The sequence below is a fragment of the Macaca thibetana genome, chromosome 15 (assembly GCF_024542745.1).
Source record: "Macaca thibetana thibetana isolate TM-01 chromosome 15, ASM2454274v1, whole genome shotgun sequence".
Taxonomy (NCBI): domain Eukaryota; kingdom Metazoa; phylum Chordata; class Mammalia; order Primates; family Cercopithecidae; genus Macaca; species Macaca thibetana.
In genome coordinates, this window is record NC_065592.1 from 43,013,518 (window position 1) to 43,036,044 (window position 22,527).

General features: G+C 42.2%; 1 protein-coding gene across 1 annotated transcript in view; it reads left to right on the forward strand.

Moving 5' to 3' along the window:
- Window positions 1-22,113: 22,113 nt before the first annotated feature.
- TOMM5 (translocase of outer mitochondrial membrane 5) overlaps window positions 22,114-22,527 on the forward strand; it is a 495,867-nt gene continuing 495,453 nt past the window's right edge. The window contains exon 1 of the mRNA XM_050762280.1: window positions 22,114-22,129. The gene's annotated coding sequence lies outside the window, so the exon portion shown is untranslated. The remainder of the gene's footprint in view (window positions 22,130-22,527) is intronic.

Sequence of the window (22,527 nt, forward strand, 5' to 3'; positions counted from 1 at the left end):
CATTATGCCTCTTTGGGCCTTTTTTTTTTTTCCCTTTTGAGACGAAGTCTCGCTCTGTCACCCAGGCTGGAGTGCAGGGGCACGATCTTGGCTCGCTACAACCTCCACCTTCAGGTTCAAGACAGTCTCCCTCTCAGCCTTCTGAGTAGCTGGGATTATAGACATGCACCACCACGCCAGGCTAATTTTTGTATTTTTAGTAGAGATTGGGTTTCTCCATGTTGGCCAGGCTGGTCTCAAACTCCTGACCTCAAGTGATCCACCTGCCTCAGCCTCCCAAAGTACTGGGATTACAGGTGTGAGCCACTGCGCCTGGCCAAAACTGTTGGGGAGGCAGAGAGCTGGTCACCCTCCTGGTGGTGGCCTGTCCCCTGCGCCCATCTTTGGGCTTTAATTTCCTCCTTTGTAAAATCGCAAGGGGAAAGGAAGGAATCAAGATATCAAGTGTCTGGTTTTCCCACTTTGTCCTGACTGACCTGCAAATTCTCACTGTGACAGTGTCCACACATACATTATATGAATGATCACTTCGTAAAAAAAAAAAGTCCAAAGAAAGTAAGTCTTTGTTATATGGGACACCCTAGAATATAGTGCTTACGAGCTCTTTCTCTCTCAGGAGCCAGCCTCCCTGGGTTCAAATCCAAGCTTGCCACTTATTAGCTATGTGACCTTGGGCAAGTTACTAAACCCCTCTGTATTTCAGTTTCCTCATACTTAATACAAGAATAATATTTGTACCATTGCATAGGGTTGTTATGGATCAAAGGACTTAAGAGAACTATAAAGCACTTAGGATAGAGCCTGACATATGGTAAACACTCATTAAATGTGACTCATCATTACCTAGCAAAAGCTGATACTCTCCATTCCACTTAAATGAAATTGAATGATAACTGAAGATTTCTCTTGGTTAAAATGTTTAAAACTATAATTATTTCAGACATAAATTAAGAACTATAATGATTTTGAATGTAAATCTTTCTAAAACACACTATAAAATGTCTTTTCTTCCTTTCTTTCTTTCCTGCTTTTTTTTGAGACAGAGTCTGGCTCTGCTGCCCAGGCTGGAGTGCAGTGGTGCAGTCTCAGCTCACTGCAACCTCTGCCTCCTGGGTTCAAGCGACTTTCCTACCTCAGCCTCCCAAGTAACTGGGACTGCAGATGAATGCCCAGCTAATTTTTGTATTTGTTGTTAGAGACGGGGTTTTGCCACGTTGGCCAGTCTGGTCTGGAACTCCTGACCTCAGGTGATCCACCCACCTCAGCCTTCCAAAGTTCTGGGATTACAGGCATGAGCCACCACACTCAGCCTAAACAGCATCTATTAATTATTATACTTTTCCTCCACTCCTGACTTAGGCTCAACAAGAATGGGAGCCCCCCCAAAGGCACAGGTCTCTGTCTCTGCTACCTTTCCAGTTGGCAGAAGAGTGCCTGGCACAAAATGAGTACTCAATATGCTTTTGCTTAGGAAATGAAGGCAGGACAGTCACAGGCATTAGGCTCTAGGATGTTTTATAGAGATGAAACTCTTGGAGGTTGATGAGGGATATTGAGCCGTGCCTTTTCACAAATGGACCCAGATAAGGGTCCTTTAGTGCCAGAGTTTTAAAGTTTCCTCACCTCTGTCTTTACTCTTCAGCTACCATTATCACCACAGTTGTCCTCCTAAATCCTGCCTTTGAAATCCTGGGCCTGCTTAGAGCAAGTCCCTTGGGGACCACCACAACCAGACTGCCATGGTGCAGGCAAAGAGAAGCCAGATCATTAGGACAACTGCCCTTGGTGACTGCTTATTCCTTCACACACACTAAGGCATCTACTGTTCATACACAAATGTGTGCGATTGGAATCATTATATTCCCATTTTACAGATTAAAACAAAACAAGGCTTAATGTGGTTAAGTGACTTCCACGCCACCAGTAAGTGGAAAAGCTGAATATAAAATCACAGCTGGCCTGGCGCAGGCGCTCATGCCTGTAATCCCAACACTTTGGGAGGCTGAGGTGGGCAGATCACTTGAGCTCAGGATTTCAAGACCAGACTGGGCAATATGGCGAAACCTGTCTCCACAAAAACTACAAAAATTAGCAGGGCATGGTGGCGCACACCTGTAGTTTTACTCACTTGGGAGACTGAATGGGAAGATCCCTCGAGCCCAGGAGGTCGAGGCTACAGTGAGTCATGATCCCGCCACTGCCCTCCTGGGTGACAGGGGAGACCCTGTCTCAAAAAAATAAATAAAAAGCACAGCTGGAATAGCTTGTTCAAAACCTAGCCACCAACTGAAATGGCCAGGTGTGAGGACAAAAGGCTGGGCAGTGGTGGGGTGGATAGGAATCAGGAAAATGGAAGATGAGGAGTACCAGGGCAGGCCATTTGGAGGTGGCCTAGAACAATTCCACAGACAGGGCATAGGCACCAACAGCAGCTTTGTATGAGATAACCAACAGGGGGATGAGTCAAGATCACTTAAAGGGGCTGGAATGAGGAGCCTGCCTCCAGAAGCTTCCATCTCCTTTTGGATTCACCATGGTCTAGTAATCCGGCAGCCAAATGTGTTAGAACTGTCTGTAAACAAAGAGTAAAAAGGCTAGGCAGAGCTGGGCATGGTGGCTCACACCTGCAATCCCAGAACTTTGGGAGGCTGAGGCAGGTGGATCACCTGAGGTCAGAAGATCGAAAACAGCCTGGCCAACATGGTGAAACCCTGTCGTTATTAAAAATATAAAAATTAGCTGGGTGTGGAGGCAGGCACCTGTAATCCCAGCTACTCTGGAGGCCAAGGCAGGAGAATTGCTTGAACCCAGGAGTCAGAGGTTGCAGTGAGCCGAGATCATATCAATGCACTCCAGCCTGGGCGACAAGAGTGAGACTCTGTCAAAAAAAATGCTAGGCAGAGTCTATTTTTTAAGTAAAGTGAACTTCCTAGTTCCTAGTTAAGTTCTTGGTCTTCAGCTTTGTTTTGTTAGGAAAGCTCACGTAAGTAGATGGTTGTTTTTATTTTTAAAATGCATTATGGCAATACATAATTATCTCTTGCTTTGATGAAGGCAATTCAGGCCCTCCAGTGCCCGCTGAGCCAAGGATCTTAAACATAAAGAGTAGAAGATCATGCGATTGTAGTGAATATATTCAGTCCGTGAAGGGCTCTCAGGGAGTGGAAGGAAAGGACCTGTTCTCTGTGTCTAAGAGGGCAGAGCCAGAACCAGCAGAGGAAAGCTACAGGTAGAAGAAATTTTTTTTTCTTAGTAAAGAACTTCTCAAAAATCAAGCCGTTTAAGATCAACAGGGTTGCCTTGAACAGAAATGATCTCCCTGTCAAAAGAGGCAAGCAAGCAGAGGTCTGATGAGTACTTGGCAGGGAGGTGTAACAGGGGGTCTGGGGCTCAGGGTTGGCCCCATTGACCTCTGATCCGAGTCCCCTCCCATCCCAAAGGGTACTGGTCTGCCTGCAAGTGAGGGTGCCTCCTTGCAGTAGGAATCTGTGCCTGGTGGATTTGCCAAGCATATTCCAGTCCATGAGACCTTTATTAGTGCTCCTGCTTTGGGGTGGATCACTTCATTTCTTCAAAATTAAGATATAATTCACACACCAAAAAATTCACCTTTTAAAGTATACAATTCAGTGGGGTTTAGTATATTCACAAAGCTGTGCAACCATCACAACTATCTCATCCTAGAACATTTTCATCACCCCAAAAAGAAACCCACACCCATTAGCTCTCACTCCTCATTTTTCTCTCCCTCCAGCACCTGGTAACCACTAACCTGTTTTGTATCTCTATGCATTTTCTAAGACTGTTTCATATTAATGTAATCATACAATGAGTGGTTTTTGTGTCTGGTTTCATTTATAATGTTTTTATGGCTCATCTACATTGTAGTATGTGTCAGCACTGTATTCCTTTTCTTGGCTGAATAACGTTCCAGTGTGTGGGTATACTCCATTTTCTTTATCCACTTATCTATTGATTGACATTTTATTTTGACTTGGCTATCATGAATATTGCTCCTATCAACATTTGTGTACAAGTTTTTGTTTAAACATGTTTTTAATTCTTTTGGGTGTATACTTAGGAGAGGAATTGTTAAGAACATAACTCTATGTTTAACTTACTGAGGAACAACCACTGTTTTCCAAGGTGGCTGCACCACTTTACACTCTTACCAGAAATGTATGAGGATTCCAATTTGCCAACACTTGTTATTGTCCATATTTTTATTATAACCATCCTATTGGATATGAAGTGTTATCATTATGGTTTTACATTTGCATTTCCCTGATGGCTAATGATGTTGAGCACCTTTTCATATGTTTATTGATCATCTGTAGATCTTCTTTGGAAAAATATCTGTTCAAATCCTTTGCCAAATTTTTTTTGCAATTATTTATTTATTTAGTCTTTGTGGGGATTTAAAGTTTTTTTGTTTTTTGTTTTTTGTTTGTTTGTTTGTTTGAGACAGAGTCTCACTCTGTTGCCCAGACTGGAGCCTGATGGCCCTATCAGAGCTCACTGCAGCCTTGACCTTCCAGGATCAGGATCCTCCCACTTCAGCCTCCCAAGTAGCTGGGACCACAGGTGAGCACCACCAAGCCCACTTAATTTTTTTTATTATAATTTGTAGAGATGGGGTCTCCCTATGCTGTCCAGGCTGATCTTGAACTCCTAGGCTCTAGCTATCCTCCCACCTCAGCCTCCCAAAGTGCTAGGATTACAGGCATGAGCCACTGAGCCCAGCTTTTCATTTTCTTGATAGTGTCCTTTGAAGCAAAAAGTTTTTTTTTTGTTTTTTTTGTTTTTTTTTTTTTGAGACAGAGTCTCGCTCTGTCGCCCAGGCTGGAGTGCAGTGGCCGGATCTCAGCTCACTGCAAGCTCCGCCTCCCAGGTTTATGCCATTCTCCTGCCTCAGCCTCCCGAGTAGCTGGGACTACAGGCGCCTGCCACCTCGCCCGGCTAGTTTTTGTATTTTTTTTAGTAGAGACGGGGTTTCACCGTGTTAGCCAGGATGGTCTCGATCTCCTGACCTCGTGATCCGCCCATCTCGGCCTCCCAAAGTGCTGGGATTACAGGCTTGAGCCACCGCGCCCGGCGCAAAAAGTTTTTAATTTTGATAGAGTCCAGTTTATCTATTTTTTTCTTTGGTTTGCTTGTGCTTTTGGGGTTGTATCTAAGAAAGCACTGACTAAGAAAGTCCAAGGCCATAAGATTTAAGTTGTATCTAAGAAAGCACTAACTAAGAAAGTCCCAGGCCATAAGCTTTATACCTATATTTTTTTCTAAGAGTCTCATAGTTTCATCTCTTGCCTTTGATACATTTTGAGTTAATTTTTGTATGTAGCGCAGGGAGAAGTCCAATATATGAAATCAACCTAAATGTTCATCAACAGATGAATAGGTAAAGAAAATGTGGTATATATACGCAATGAGATACTATTAGCCTTTAAAAATAAGAGAACCCTGTCATTTGTGACAACACAGATGAACCTGGAGGACATTATGCTAAGTGAAATAAGCCAGGCACAGATACAAATATCACATGCTCTCATTTATATGTGGAATCTAACAAAGTCAAACAGCTAGTCATGGTGACTCATGCCTGTAATCCGAGCACTTTGGGAGGACAAGGTAGGCAGATTGCTTGAGCCTACAAGTTCAAGAGCAGCCTAGACAACATAGGGAGACCCCATCTCAATTAATTAATTAATTAATTAATTAAAGTAAAATAAAATGACAAAAAACTCAAACTCATAGAAGCAGAGAACAGAATAGTGGCTACCAAGGGCTGGGGATCAGGGGTTGGGGAAGAGATTGAGGAAATATTGGTTAAAGGATCCACACTTTCAGTAGACAGTGAGAATAAGTTCAGAAGATCTATTGTAGAGCATGGTGACTATAGCTAATAACAGTGTATTCTATACTTGAAAATTGCAGACAAGCCAGGTGCAATAGCTCATGCCTGTAATCCCAGCACTTTGGGAGGCCGAGACGGGGGGGTCACATGAGGTCAGGAGTTTGAGACCAGCCTGGCCAACATGGTGAAACCCCTGTCTCTACTAAAAATACAAAAATTAGCTGGGCGTGGTGGCACACACCTGTAATCCCAACTACTCAGGAGGCTGAGGCAGGAGAATCACTAGAACCTGGGAAGTGAGGTGGAGGTTGCAGTGAGCCAAGATCGCGCCACTGCACTCCAGCCTAGGCAACAAAGCGAGACTCCATCTCAGAAAAAAAAAAAAAAAAGAAAGTAAAAGAAAAAAGAAAAAAAGGAAAATTGCTGACAGACTAGATTTCAAATGTTCTCACCACAAAAATGATAAGTATGTGATATAATAAATATGTTTATTAGATTACTTAGCCATCCCACAATGTACACCTATATCAAAATATGACGTACAACATAAATACAATTTTTTGTTAATTAAAAGTAAATTAATTAATTTTTAAAAATCAATTGATCATAGATGTTTAAGTTTATTTCTGGACTCTCACTTCTAGTCCATTGATCTGTATGTCTATCCTTATGCCAGTACCAAACAGTCTTAATTACTGTAGTTTTGTAGTAAGTTTTAAAATTAAGAAATGTGGTTTCTCCAACTTTGTTTTTTTTTTTTTTTTTTTTTTTCAAGATTGTCTTGGCTATTTTGAGCTTCTTGCATTTCCATATGAATTTTGGGATCAGATTGTCATTTTCTCAAAAAAAGCCAGCTGGGATTTTGAGATAAGTTGCATTGAATCTATAGATCACTTTGGGTAGTATTGCCATCTTAGCAATATTAAGTTTTCCAATCCATGAGCATGGGATGTCTTTCCATCTGCTTAGGTTTCTTTGATTTCTTTCAGTGATGTTTTATAGGTTTTAGTGTACTAGTTTTGCACCTTTTTTGTTAAATTTATTTCTAAGTGGTTTGTTCTTTGTGATGTTACCACAGAGGAATATTTTCTTAATTTCAGTTCTGGATTCTCCTTTGCAAGTGTATAAAACTGCAAGTGAATTTTGTATATGGATCTTGTATCCTAAATTTTGCTGAACTCATTTATTATCTCTAAGTTTTTTTAAATGAATTTCTTAAGTTTTTTTATACAGACAGTCCCCAGGTTACAATGGTTCAACTTAAGATTTTTTTTGACTTTACTATAGGTTTATCGGGACATAACTCCATCATAAGTCAAGCAGCATATGCATAGTAGTTCATGTCTATTTGCATGCAAAAGAGCTAGTTTCACTTTTATTCCTTTCCAATTTAGATGTATTTTATTTTTTTTTTCTTGCCTGGTTTCTCTGGCTAGAACCTCCAGCATAATGTTGAATAAAAGTAGCAAGAGCAGACATTCTTATCATGTTCCTGATGCTAGAAAAAAAGCTTTCAGTCTTTCTCCATTACATATTACATTAGCTGTGGGTTTTTTATACATATACTTTATCAGGTAGAGGAAGTTCCCTTCAATTTCTAGTTTCTTGAGTATTAATCATAAAAGGGTGTTGAATTTTGTCAAATGCTTTTTTGCATCTATTGAAATGATCATATGGTTTTTATACTTTATTCTATTAATATGGTTTATTAAATAAATTGATTTTTCTATGTTGAACCAACCTTGAATTCCTGGAATAAACCTCACTTGATTATGGTGTAATCTTTTTATATGTTGTTGGATTCATTTTTCTAGTATTTTTTGAGAATTTTTGCATCTATATTCATAAGGAATGTTGGTCTGTTGTTTTCTTGTGATGTTTGTCTGACTTGGGTATTATATAAGTTATACAGCTAGTATCATGATAATACTGGCTTCACAGAATGAGTTGAGAAGTGTTCTCAGTTTGAGGAAGAGTCATGTTAGTTCTTTAAACATCTGGAAGAATTTACCAGTGAAATCATCTTTTTTTAATGGGAAGGGTTTTTTTTTATTCACTATCTTTTCTTGTTATACTCTGTTCAAATGTTTTAATTTTTCTTGAGTTAGTTTCAATTGTTTGTATCTTTCTAGGAATTTTTCCATTTCAGGTTATCTAATTTTTTGGCATCAGTTTTTGTTTTTAAATGATCACTCTGGCTGCTATATAAAGAACAGATTACAGCAGGGCAAAAGTAGACATGAAAAGACCTGTCAGGTAGTTATTGCAACGATAGTTGGAACAAGGCCAATGGAAGTATGGATTGAAAGAAGTAGAAAAATTCAGGACACATTTTGGAGGGAGAATCAATAGGTCTTGAGGATGGATTAGCTGTGATAATGGGGAAAAGCAGGAAATAGAAATAATACCTATACTTTTGTCTTGAGCAACTAAATGTTTGAGCTCTTTGGTGAAAATTGAGAGGACATGAGGATAAATTGGTTTGGGATAGAGAATCAAGGGTTTTCTTTATCCCTGTTAAGTTTGAGATGCCTTTTAGATTTCCAAGTGGAGCTACAAATGTGGAGACACAAGTCTAAGATCAGGGAAAACTATGGGCCAGAGATACAAATTTGGTACTGTTTGGTGGAGAGATGATACTTAAAGCTATGGCTCTGGATAGATTGTGCAGAGAAAAGAAAAAAGGGCCCAGGTCCAAGTGTTGAAGTATTTCAATACTTTTAAAGCTGAGCAGAGGAGGAGCCAGGACAAAAGGCTGAAATGGACTGGTCATGAGGTAAGAGGAAATTCAAGAATGTGATGTCAGAGTATACAAGAGAAAAAAGAATTTCAGGAAGACGGGGAGTGGTTGTCCATGTCACATTCTTTAGAAAGCCTGAGTGATAGGAGAGCAGAGAAATGTCAGTTGCATCTAAGAAAAGGATAAGCCACTAGATTAGGAAAAAATGCTTTAAAATGTAATCCACAATTGTTGAATTTCAAATCTCCATCAAGTCTGTGTCTCTATGAATTGGAAAGACAAACACAAGGCATTCTCCAGTAGCTCAAAGGAGAACAGAGAACATCAAAGTGACTTGAATGATGAATCCAGATTTTAGTAGGAATTCCTAAAAGAAAGAACAGAGCAAATGAAGAAATGATCATCAAAGAAAAGGTAGAAGAAAATGTCCCTGAACTGAATAAACACTGTAGCTTTCAGATGAAAAGGGATTACAGAATACCAGACGACTCATTGAATAAATAAGATGTACTTTTTTATATAAACTGCTGAAATTTTTCTGTCAATGTAAATTGACTAAGTTCCAGCTATTTGTTACACATAAACAGAAGAAAACTTCTATAGGCTAATCAGAGCAGGAGAAAAATAGGTTATCTTTAAATGAAAAAAATCAGATTGCCACAGTTCTCTGAAATAATGAAGTCAAGAAGAAAATAATGTAACATCAAGAGTTTGAAGGGAAAAGATTGTAAACTAAAAATCTATATCCAACCATGTTGTTATTTATATACAAATGCAATGCTCAAGTAACTTTTGGGATATAGGTAAAGCCACATTCTGAGAACAATTTTTGGGTTTAAATATAGGTTTAAATACTTTTTGCTTTTAAATAAGAAAAACATTTTTTAAAACTCAGCATTCAACTAAAAAAGATAGTTAGGGGAAATTAATTCAATCAATCCAATTAGCAGATGGTAAAGGTAAAAGCAGATATTAAGGAATTAAATACCCACACAAACATGCACATACACAGGAAGTAGAATTAGTAAATACCTCCAAGAGCAAATTCCTTGAAAAGATCAGCAATAGAGGAAAGTAACAATGATCTCTAATCAGGAAAAATAGAGAGAAACACAAACAATGATGGAAATGAGAAATGTGAGAGATTCTAAGGAAATGCTAAAATTTGAATTAAAAGAAATAATCCTCTAAAAATATAAATTACCAAATTATTCTGAAGAAGATATAGAAAAGATAAACAAAAATAGAAAGGCCCAGAAAACTTATTTCTAAAATAAGCCCTTAAATAGGCACCAGGTCCATATAGTTTTACAGGTGAATTATTTTAAGCCTCACACAATAGATAACTCCTGTGCTATTTAGGTGGTTCCACAGCATAAAAGCTGAAATGCTCCTTAATTTGTTTTACAAATCTAACATGTCATTCATATCAAACCTCATAGCTTTTTATTCACAAAGATATACCAAGCACATTAAAAGCTAAATATTAATATCACATAAATACATTTGCAAAATAGCAAGTCAAATGCTGCAAATCAAATCAATATATATTAAACTATATATTCATATCTAATTCATTAAATATTGCATATATTTATATATGCAATATATTAAAAGAATAATATATCAGCATTACAAGTCTGATTCAATATTAGAAAATCTGTTGTTATAATTTGTTTTAATAGATTAAGAAAGAAAAATATGATCATCTTGATAAAAACCCAAAAGGAATTTCATAAAAATCCTGAAGATAAAGGATATGTAATTATATCCACATCCATTTAGAAGAAAAATTCTAAGCACAGATCTTAGAAAATCAGAAGAAAGAGGAGAATGAAGTATACTTATCACTTCAGTGTCTAATATTATCTTGAAGGGCCTAGCTAATGCAATCAACAAAAAATAAGAAAAAAAAAAACTAAGAACTTAACTCTACATTATTAATTAAACTTTGGTATAATCATACAATGGAAAACTCTGTCACACATATCAAAGAAGATGTAATGTCATGGAAAAATACAATGTATATAAGAGAGATAGTGATAGATGATACAGATTATAGATACAGGCAACATATTGAGGTATATACAACAAAGTTTTGAGCGGAGAATGTTCTGTTGATGGAGACAGTGGGTCGTCCTGCTCAGCTGGCCTCTCATTCACTATTCACTGGGGTTTCAAGAGATTTCAAATAAGAAGGAAGGGGTTTGCTCAGGAAGAGAAAAATCTGACCTAATTCCTATTCTTAGGATGAAAAAGATACTATAGTCCCCTGGTTAGTGAGGGACCCCCAAGACTTCACAGAGTTGATGGAAAACAAAAGAGTTCTCTTAGGAAACTAATCCCTTAAAATTGTAATCCCTTTATAATTTTATAGTCATTTGAGAGGACCAAGTAATATGGGAAATGAAAATAACACTGCATTAGGTTCCAGTCTAGCTGCACCACCAGCTCCAGTATGTGACCTCAGGAAAGTCTCCTTTTCTTTCTGGGCATCCATTTCTCCATCTGTACAATGAAGGTGCTCATTGTAGACTAGACCACTTCTACAAACCTACCTAGCCTAAGTTCTAAGATCTCACAGGTAAAATAAAAACTCACCTCCATCCCCCCGGGATGGCTCAGGCAATGCTCCGGCTGCAGTCCAGTCCTCCGCTGTTAGATGGTGTTCTGCTTTCCCCTGGCTAAGTCCCCAGGAGCCCAGCATCCATGCCTGTCCCTTCCATCTGCTCTGCTGCTGGACTCTCTAGGATCTTCTTTGGCCCTGCTTCAGGGTTGACAGCAAAGTTATGCTCATAGGCTCCTGTGTTCTCCCAACATGTTGAAACTCAAGCCCATTTGGCAAGAAATTTGGCACCTTGGTGCCAAGGATGGCAGTCTGCCCACAGCCCCACTGCATGCCAGGTTTGGCCTGCAGGTTGGAGCTTGCTTTCCTTCTATCCAGGGCTTGAGTCACACTGGGCAGGGACTACAGGGTCACCGGGCTTTCCATGTGGCCTGGGAGAGTTTCTGGTAAGCTTACGCTAGCTCTTTTGGGCCGTCCTTCTCAAAGGATGAGTGGTAGCCAGTAATAAAGTAGCTCCTTGCCACTGGCAGGAAGCCTCTTTACACCCCAAAAGGGAAAACCTCTGAGTTTTCATGGATTAGGAAAATTCTGCCTCTTGAGACCTTACCTGAGGCCAGGCTAGGCTTGAACTCTTAAGGAACATGGTGGAGGAAATCTTTCTATAGGTCCACAGGAAACGGAGGAGATGTTCCTGCTCGGGCTTCAGGGTCAAGCAGACAAGCCTGGTCCAAATGCTTAGTCCAGTTACCTCCTAACCTCTTTTGTGAATTCGTGTTTTTCTTACATGCTGTGTTATTTTTTTGGTTTAGTTCTTACATGCTATTTTATTCCTATAAAGGAATACCTGAGGCTGCGTGATTTACAAAGAAAAGAGGTTTATTTGTCTCACGGTTCTGCAGGCTGTACAAGCATGGCACCAGGATCTGCTCAGCTTCTGGGGAGGCCTCAGGAAGCTTACAATCATGGAGGAAGGTGAAGGAGCAGCAGGCCAATCACATGGCAAGAGCGGAAGCCAGAGAGGGAGGGCACCATGTTCTTTTAAACAACCAGATCTTGCGTGAACAAATAGAGTGAGAATTTACTCATTCCCAAGAGGACAGCACCAAGCCATTCATGAGGGATCCACCCCCATGACCCAAACACCTCCCACTAGGCCCCAGCTCCAACACTGGGGTTCACATTTCAACATGAAATTTGGAGGGGACATACATCCAAACCATATCACATGCTTTGTATGGTGTCTGGTAAACATATAGTACAGTAACGGCTTAATAAATGTGAGTTGACTCTTCCTCCTCCCTAAACCTTCCCCGTCTCAGATGCCCTGACACACACACACACACACACACACACACACACACACACACCTTTCCACCTTTCCCAACCAGGGCCCTGGAAGCCCAGATTACGGGGGAATTAGAAAATAGATAAAGGGGCCGGGTATAGTGGCTCACACCTGAAATCCCAGCACTTTGGGAGGCTGAGGTGGGTGGATCACTGGAGGTCAGGAGTTCAAGACCAGCCTGGCAAATATGGTGAAACCCCATCTCTACTAAAAATACAAAAGTTAGCTGGGCATGCTGGCACATGTCTATAATCCCAGCTACTTGGGAGGCTGAGGCAGAAGAACTGCTTGAACCCAGGAGGTGGAGGTTGCAGTGAGCTGAGATCCCACCATTGTACTCCAGCCTGGGCAACAGAGTGAGACTCTGTCTTTAAAAAAAAAAAAAAAAAAAAGAGGCCGGGCATGGTAGCTCACGCCTGTAATCCCAGCACTTTGGGAGGCCAAGGTGGGTGGATCAGAAGGTCAAGAAATTGAGACCATCCTGGCCAACATGGTGAAACCCCATCTCTACTAAAAATTCAAAAATTAGCTGGTCATGGTGGCGTGTGCCTGTAGTCCCAGCTACTTGGGAGGCTGAGGCAGGAAAATCACTTGAACCCGGGAGACAGAGGTTGCAGTGAGCCGAGATTGTGCCACTGCACTCCAGCCTGGCAATAGAGCAAGACTCCGTCTCAAAAAAAAAAAAAAAAAAAAAAAAAGAAAGAAAGAAAGTAGATAAAGGCACCAATCCACTCCCCACCATTCCCCACTCTCCAAATGTGACTCCTCCCCCTACTTCCAACCACACTGCCAACAGAAGGCCCAGAAGCCCTCTCCCTCTGCACCCCACAACATCACAATTATATTCAACAGTTACTGAGCAGTTCTCCTGTGCCAGGAGCTGTGCTGAATGCCTTTTGTGCAGGATTCCCCAACCCAGGAGCCAGAGCAGGCCACCCTCAGGGGTCCCAGCCAGGCCCTAGTTTTCAAGACAAAACCTTCTGGGACTCCTGCAGCCCCAAAGCCCAACCCTTCAGGCAACACCAGCCCCAAAGATCCAAGCAGGTGGACACGGTGGCTCACACTTGTAATCCCAGCACTTTGGGAGGCCGAGGCAGGAAGATCCTGAGGTCAGGACTTCAAGACCAGCCTGGCTAACATAGTAAAACCCTGTCTGTACTAAAAATACAAAAATTATCTGGGAATGGTGGCAGGCACCTGTAGTAATCCCAGCTACTCGGGAGGCTGGGGCAGGAGGATCGCTTGAACCCAGGAGGCAGGGGTTGCAGTGAGCCAACACTGCACCACCATACTCCAGCCTGGGTGATAGAGTGAGACTCCATTTCAAAAAATTTTCTTAAAAAGATCTCCAAGCATGGCTTCCTGAGGCTGGACATTACTAACAGCTAACCTTCGAAACCCAGTGCTCTCCCACATGCTGCCTTTTTTAATCTTAGGATTGTAATTTCAACTTTTTTTCTGAACTGATATAGCAATGTTCCTTGGAAAAGAAAAAAAATTGAAAATGACATTTACCGAAGTCATTCTTTCAACTTTGCTTTTCAGTTGGGTTTTACTGAGTTTGACAGATTGGAGATACAGGAACAGCTTTCTAGTCCTTTCATAAATATATAGATCTGCAACCCTGAAACTTGAAAGGAAAGGAAATTATCCATTCGAATAGACTAGGTTTGCCCAGCAGCTCCCTTTCCCCTTCCATTCTCTCCCGATACATAGTAACAGAATTTCATAAGAAGTCTCCTAGCAGCGTTTCCACTGTAATTAATTGCTTTTCACTCAAAGTGACACATCTAAGAAATGAACTAGCACAAAGAAAGATACATTTAAGAAATTGAGAGCTCAGTTAACTTTGCTACAGATTGCTGTGAAAAGTAGCTCTTCTTTAGAAACAGAGGGACTCTCGAAGATTAAAGAAATTTGCCTCACTTGGAAAAAGATTACAAGAAATGGAGCAAAACGTTATCAGGTGTTGACTCCAGGTGATGGAGGGTAGATACATAGTTCCTCGCTTCTAATGCTTTTGTGAGCTTTCTACATGTTCAAAAATCAGCATGAGTTATTCTTACAGAGAAAATAAAAATATATACTCGGGGTGATGGCTGCTGAGATTAAGACCCCAATGTCACAAGTCATTTCCCATCTCTCACTTCCCACCTTTTCCTGGTAAAAACATCAGAGGAAAGCGGGGAGAAGGTTGTACCATTGAGAAGGTCTCGTCCTTGAGTGAGCAGATGAGAATTCAAGAGATCACACAACTTGCCCATGGTCACGAGTCATTGGCAAAGTTATGATTGCTCTCTGTGGTTCTAGGTTATCAGGTTATCTGCCCATAAAATGGTGTGATACTTTCCCCATCGCTCAGTTCTAATAAGTAATTAAAAATTGCTCTAAGCCAGTCCGGAAACACAGGCACACCCATTAGAATAGACACTTCCAAGAAAACAGAAAATAACAAGTGTTGGTGAAGATGGGAAGAAATTGGAAGCCTTGTGCTCTGTTGGAGGGAACATATGATTGTATACAACTACTATGGAAAATGGCATGGTGGCTACTCAAAAAATTAAAAATAGAACTAACATATGCTCCAGCAACTTCTCTTCAGGGAATATTTCCAAAAGAATTGAAAGCAAGGGTCTCAAGAGATATTTGCACATACCCATGTTTACTGCAGCATTATTCACGATAGCCAAGAGATGGGAACAACTCAGAGGAATGGATGAAGACAATGCATACCCATATTATCGAATATTATTCACCCTTAAAGAGGAATGCAATTCTGATACATGCTACACATGGATGAACCTTGAGTGCATTACACTAAGAAATAAGCCAGTCACAAAAATACATATACTGCCTGATTCCACGCATATGAGGTATCTAAAGCCATTGAATTCATAGAAACAGAAAGTAGAGTGGTAGTTACCAGGGGCTGGAGGAAGGAGGTGAGAGCAGTTTTTGTTTAATGGGTATGGGTTTCAGTTTTGCAAGACAAAAGCCTTCTGGAGCGCTGCTTCACAACAACGTGAATATATTTAACATGACTGAACGGTACACATAAAAATGTTAAAACAGCCAGGCACGGTTTCTCATACCTATAATCCCAGCACTTTAGGAGGCCAAGGCAGGTGGATTGCTTGAGTCCAGGTGTTTGAGACCAGTCTGGCCAATATGGCAAAACCCTGTCTCTACCAAAAATACCAAAAAAAAGAAATTAGCTGGGCGTGGTGGCACAGGCCTCTGGTCCCAGCTACTCAGGAGGCTGAGGTGGAGGATTGCTTGAGCCTGGAAGGCAGAGGTCGCAATGAGCTGAGGTCGCTCCACTGCCCTCCAGTCTGAATGACAGAGTGAGACCCCATATCAAAAAAAAAAAAAAAAAAAAAAAAGATGAGATGGTACATTTTATGTTATGTGGGGTTTTTAAACCCACAATTTTATAAAGAAAAAGAATAGGTTGAAGACATAAGCAGGCTACTGTCTGTTTCCATGGGCTTAAATGCATTTCTCTAATAACCCTGGCGGTGATCTGATTAGCAGGCAGCCTGTGGTCACCCTCCATAGATCCCATTGGTTCCTTCATGTGACACCCACAGCAGGAACCAGACAGAGGTGTGACCAGAGCCCAAGAACAGGGAGGACCCTGAAACCAAGTTGACTTCCTGTGGATGCCCTTTAACTCCTAAGTGAGCACCCCCAGGGAAAGACAGGGTTGGCCTCAGAGCTCAGCAGGTCTGAGCCTTTTAAGAGAGGAGGAGTTGAGTCCCCTCCGGGAAGAGGAGGGCTGAGCGGCAGAAAGCTAGGAAAGAGTTACAGTCAGGACCCTGCAGAGTCATAGATCACTTGGGGCCCAAGGATTGATTTCCAAAGCAGAAAGAGGAATCAGAGATCAGCCCTTCCTCCTGCTGGGCTACCTCTCATGTTCAGGTCACTCAGCTTGTCTTCTTGGTTTCACTCTGATTCCTCCAGCCTCTGATACATCCTATTACTTACCTTGGTTCCTACCTCTCGTGTCTCCCTGATCTTACTACCGTTTGCACCTCTGCTCATGAATTTTTTCATTTATTCTTCCACTCATTCTTCTGCTTATTCATTCATCCATTTGACCTATTACAGAGGTTAAGAGCACAGACTCTGCAGCCACACTGCCTGAGTTCAAGTCCCAGCTCTGCCCTTGACCTTGAGCAAATTACTTCTCTGTGCCTCCATTTCTCCATCCCTAAAATGGAAATTAAAATGATGCTTACCTCAAAGTGTTACTAGAACATTAAAGGACTTAAATGCATGCCTGGCACATAGTCAGCACTCAAAGCATGTTAGCTTTGATCATTCATTCATTCATTCATTCAGTGAGCAAACATTCACAAAATATGCACGTCGGCATAGGTGAGACTATATTGGGGGCAACAAAGAGAAAGAATTTAGATACAGTCCTTGCCCTTGATTAGCTCCCAATCTAGTGCGGGAAACAGACTTACACACAACTAAACGTAAACCAAAATAGGAACATAAGCAAAACACAGTGGGCAAGAGAGCAGAGAGAAAGGAAGAAATGATTTGTTGGAGAATGTCTTCTCAAAAACGTGGCCTGTAAGCTGGATCTTTAAGTCAGCATAAGATTCAAGAAACTATAAGATATAAGAGGCTGGAAGGAGCCTCTTCCTGGTGGAAGTTGAGCCTGGAAATGTGTACCTACTCGGGAAATGAAGAGAAGTGCTATGCCCCTGGGTTAGGGTTGCCAGAGAAAATACACGATGCCCAGCTAAGTTTGAATTTCAAATAAACACACAAATTTTCAGTACTAACATGTCCCAAATACACATAAAAAAAATCATTGCTTACCTAAAACTCAAATATAATATAATCGTGCATCCTACATTTTTATTTGCTAACTGTGGCAGCCCTGTGAAAATAAGCCTGCTTTGAAACCTGTGACCCAGGTCACAGTTCTGGGGTCCCCCCTCACCCCATTTCTGGTTTGCTACCTTCATGAGTCATTTGGCATTCTTGACTCTGGGCTTCACAGGGAACTTTATGAACTGTCAGCAAATCATTTGGTGTCACTTTGTTATTAACAGTCACTGTCCCCATCCCCTAGGCAGAGATGAATGGAAAAATCTCACATTTGTTCATCCTATTGAAGGTAGCTGTGTCTTCTGTTTTTATGTTGGCGTCTTTATTTTTCTGAGATCTTATCTCTTTTTTCCCCCCCTTTGACATTCATTAACATCACGATGGGAAGGAATTCATTCCCTTCATGGCTGTCAGGAAGAGGGGCGGGCAGGGGGGATCCAGCAGAATGGAGTGTCTGAAGCCTGTAGCACTGGCTGTGAGGTGCACTGAGAGGACCGGGTCTTCAGGGTGGGCCCAGAGCTGCTACATGCTGGTGGCATTTGAGCCAACTCTTGGGGCGTGTCTAGCTTCCACACAGGCTGGGCCTTCCAGAGGTTACCAGCAGTGAGAGAAGCAGCTGCTAAACCTTCACCTACAGAAGAGTAGCCCAGGCAATCTGCAACCAAGTCAGAGGCTGAGGACATGAAACGCAGTCCTCAGGACCCTCCCCTCATCCATAAAACATGCCATGCAGAGTCATTTCACGCCCCAGCATCCACCTGCTGTTCCAGAAAGGTACACCTATTCATCTTTCTCAAAAATGTTTATGGAGAGGAATTATCAGCAAGAGAAAACAAATCCTCAGGCGAGATAGTGCCCTTTGTGGGATATCTATTTCTGCGGAACCCTGACAGTGGGGATGATGTCTGGCTTGACTGTGGTATGCCTGAGAGCACTGGGTAGAGACAGGCTTTAGAAACATCCCTGGGGCTGGGGGGATTCTGCCACCCTGATGCCTGCCTATATGATGGCTTAGCTGAAAGACAGGTGTTGAAATGAAGTTTCTGAGATTAAAGGCAAGTGGAAGGGGGTATTCTTTACCTGTTGATACACTCAAAGCTTGCACAGGCTCTCAGGTCAGAAGACACGAGACAAAAACTAATAATGGAAAGAAATGACCCCCCACTTGAACTCAGCTGCCTCGAGCAGAAGGATTTTTCCCATCAGGTGCCACAGACAGGACGGAGGACCTATGAGCTTCTCAAAAGCCTCGAAAAATGTTTCATGGACTACAAAAATTCTCACTGACTCCAAGTCACAAAATGAAAATTCCACAGTCAAAATGTAATGAAACGCCCTGAAATTCTGCGTTACATCAACTCTACACATCGTTATACTTAGTATCTGTAATTTTTTTTTATATTTGAAAACAATTAGCAGATTCTTTCACTTCAAGGAATTCCTAACTATGCATGATGATTTCTAAGAAATCATAGCCATTGAAAATAAAATTAGCAAAATAATCCTCAAAGCAAAATTATTAAAATGCCCCAAAAACTATTTTAGAGAAAACAAATTGCATTTCCAGTGGGATGTGGGGGCATTTTGGTGTGTGCTATGTCATGGGCCAGTGTATCTAGAAATTAGACTGCTCAGCTTCTACAAAGGTCTTTGAACAAACCTGGTCCCAAGGGACCAGGGCCCCCTCAAAAGTTGTAAAGAGAGCAGGTGTATACAGGCAGAAGTGAGAAAAACACGGTCTTTGCAGCCAACTAACTGTTTTGTTCATGTCACTCAGAGACCATTGACACTGAAAGGAATCCTGGTCATCATGGTGCCCAGTGCAAGGGTGGGGCTGGTCTCTCAGTCTCCGGACATCAAACTTATTTGGTAAGATGAGACACCTGAGACGCAGAGAGGGAGCGGTCACCTAAGGTCACACAGTACAAGCTTCCATCAGGGGCCATAGACACAGGATTAAGTCCTTGCCCAGATTTAGTCCTTGCCACTGTACTATGCCTGGGCTTCCTGCTTCCTTCTCCAGGACACTAAGTCATCCCTCATCCTTAGCAGAATATCTGGGTCACTGGACATTCACTCACTGATTTAATTTTGGACAGTCTAGCTCATATTCTTTTTTTTTTTTTTTCTTTATGAGATGGAGTCTCGCTCCGTTGCCCAGGCTGGAGTGCAGTGGCGAGATCTCGGCTCACTGTCAGCTCCACCTCCTGGGTTCACACCATTCTCCTGCCTCAGCCTCCCAAGTAGCTGAGACTACAGGCACCTGCCACCATGCCTGGTTAATTTTTTGGTTTTTTTTTTTTTTTAGTAGAGACGGGGTTTCCCCGTGTTAGCCAGGATGGTCTCGATCTCGTGACTTTGTGATCCACCCGCCTCGGCCTCCCAAAGTGCTGGGATTACAGGCGTGAGCCACCATGTCTGGCCTCTAGCTCATATTCTTAGATGTTTATTGATGTTTGCCATCCATCTGTTCATCCTTGGGCTTTCCTAACCTTGGTCCAGGCACGCTGCTTCCTAGGCCTTCTGGTTGGAGGCTGACCTTATCCTGTGCAAATCACCTAGGCCAAGATCCCCTTTCCAGCCAGGGCTCAACTAGCAGACCAGCCAGCTGGCTGACCCCACAGCCACGGCAACATTTTGGCACGTGGACCATGCCCTTTGTCACCCCCTTGTGGCCGCTGGGAGAGGTACACCGCCTGGGACTCAGGGTCCACCCCATGTGTGCCAAGTGCATTTGAGCCAGCTTGATTATTCTTTCTGGAAAGGCTTCCTTATTCCTGGATGACTGTGACTTGGGCAGCATTACTCTCCTCCACTCCTGCTCTCCCATTTAATTGCCCATGGCAGCCTCAGCCTCCCCATTTGAGTCATCAGTCCACCAACTCCCAAAGATTCTTGAGCACCAGTCAAAGGCTATAAATCTGTGAGGATGCAGTCCATGGCAGGAAGTTACAGCCGGTAAAGGGCAGCTGAAGCACTCACCAAAAATTTAAAAATAATTTGAGGTTCAAATTATACTGTGCCAAGAACTTCAAGAATTAAGAAATGGCCTAATGTAGCTGTGGACGCCCCAAAGAGAAAAGAATCAAATTGGTCTTCGGGAGACAGGAAGTCTTTTGAAAACAGAAGGAAAGGAAGAAGAGAATTCTGGAAGAAAACAAAAGCCATGAGAAGCAATAACTAACAGCCTGGGCAACATGGGGAAACCCCGTCTACACCAAAGATAAAAAAATTAGCCAGACGTGGTGGCGTGCACCTGTGGTCCCAGCTACTTTGGGGGCTGAGGCAGGAGGATGGCTTGAGCCCAGGGAAGTCAAAGCTGCAGTGAGGCAAGATCATGCCACTGCACTGCAGCCTGGGTGAAAAAGTGAGACCCTGTCTCAAAAAATAAAATTAAATTAAAATTAAAAAAAAGTAATAACTAAGGTAGAATTATGGTTTAAATAATATTTCCAAGGAAAAAGATAAAATGGAAATGAACAGTTTCTTTTTCTTTTTCTTTCTTTTTTTTGGGGGGGGGGGATGGAGTCTCACTCCTGTTGTACAGGCTGGAGTGCAGTGGTGTGATCTTGGCTCACTACAACCTCCACCTCCCAGGTTGAAGCGATTCTCCTGCCTCAGCCTCCTGAGTAGTTGGGATTACATGCATGCACCATCATGCCCAGCTAGTTTTTGTATTTTCAGTAGAGATGGGCTGGCCAGGCTGGTCTTGAACTCCTGACCTCAGGTGATCTGCCCACCTTGGCCTCCCAAAATGCTGGGATTACAGGTGTGAGCCACCGCACCCGGCCAAACTCTTTCTTACTATCTTCTCTAGGTGCTCAGATTCCTTCATTAGTTCTTTTTGCAAAGCATGCACCACACTCTGACTCTGCAATGTTTACATGCTATCCCTTCTGCTGTTCATTAAGACCCTCTTGGTTGCAAGTAACAGAAATCTAACTGAAATTAGCCAGGGCAAAAAAGAAATGTATGGATGGAAATAACTGAGAAGGACATGGATAACACTGCATAAGGTAAGCCTTCAAATCCAGGGCTGGCTCAGTATGATCAGTGTGCTCTCTCTTTCTCTCCTTTTTCAGCTCTGATTTTTGCTCTGCTTTTCACTCTTTGGGGGTCCATTCTCTCCTACCATATCTGGGCTTCCTCTAAGAGTCAGGGATAATGGCTTCCAAGGTAACCAGTTTCACGTCCTTCCAGCTGTGACCCCAAGAAAGAAATAGCAAGAAATGTCTTCCCCACTTGTCCCCAGGGAAAGCCTTTCCTTGACCAGCACCACTTCTATTCTCTCCCCTGGATCACAGGAGCTAAAAGCTTGGGAATTACATGTCCCAGAATCCCTGTCTTCAGAGTCCTGTATTGAAAAACACCCATGAGAAGCACCTGCCAAGATCTAGAAGGGAGAAAGAAGGCAGAAGCCAGATTTTTGCTCCTCTGGCAATGTCAAACTTTGGGCTTAGGCAGACAGGGCATTTTGCAGCAGTTTCTAGGTACTTTCCTGAAAACCTCAGACCTCAGGATTGGAGGCAGCTGAGATCATCCCTAGTAGTTTTCTGAGTTCCTTCAAATTCTCTATCTATGAAAGCTAGTGATAAAACCAGTGGCCTTCCTTGACCTTGGCTTTTCCAGACTATCTTTTGAGTTTTGTTTGTGCAGATTTTCCAAGCACCTGATTGCCTTCATTAAAACCCTTTCCACGTGGAAGGCCTAGAGTGGTTTCTGTTTGTGATCAATTCCCCCAGTGATTTATGCATGCACTCTTGTGCAGGGGGGGAGGAATGAGGGAAGTCAGGGAGAAAATGCTAGGAGCCAAATCAAGAGCAAATAGTCGAAGAAATGTTCCGGTAGGGGATGAGGTGAGACCATGAAGGGTACTGAGTGCCAGACAGTCAGACTTGATGTGCTGGGGAAAAAGGAAGCCAGGCGAATATGATGGCAAGGGCCACATTTTAAGGGCAACCCATGGTGGCATGTACGGAACAGGTTAGGATGAGGGCAACAGAAAGGAGGCCGAAGCGATAGAAGTGCCCTTGAATGGCGAAATGGGAAAGTACAGAAAAGGGTGCATCTGACAGGTGTGTTGGAAGAAAAAGTAGGATATTTTGGCGTATTGTTATTAAGGACTTAATAGTGGCTGCCATTTATGAAGCTATGATTAATTACGCATCAGG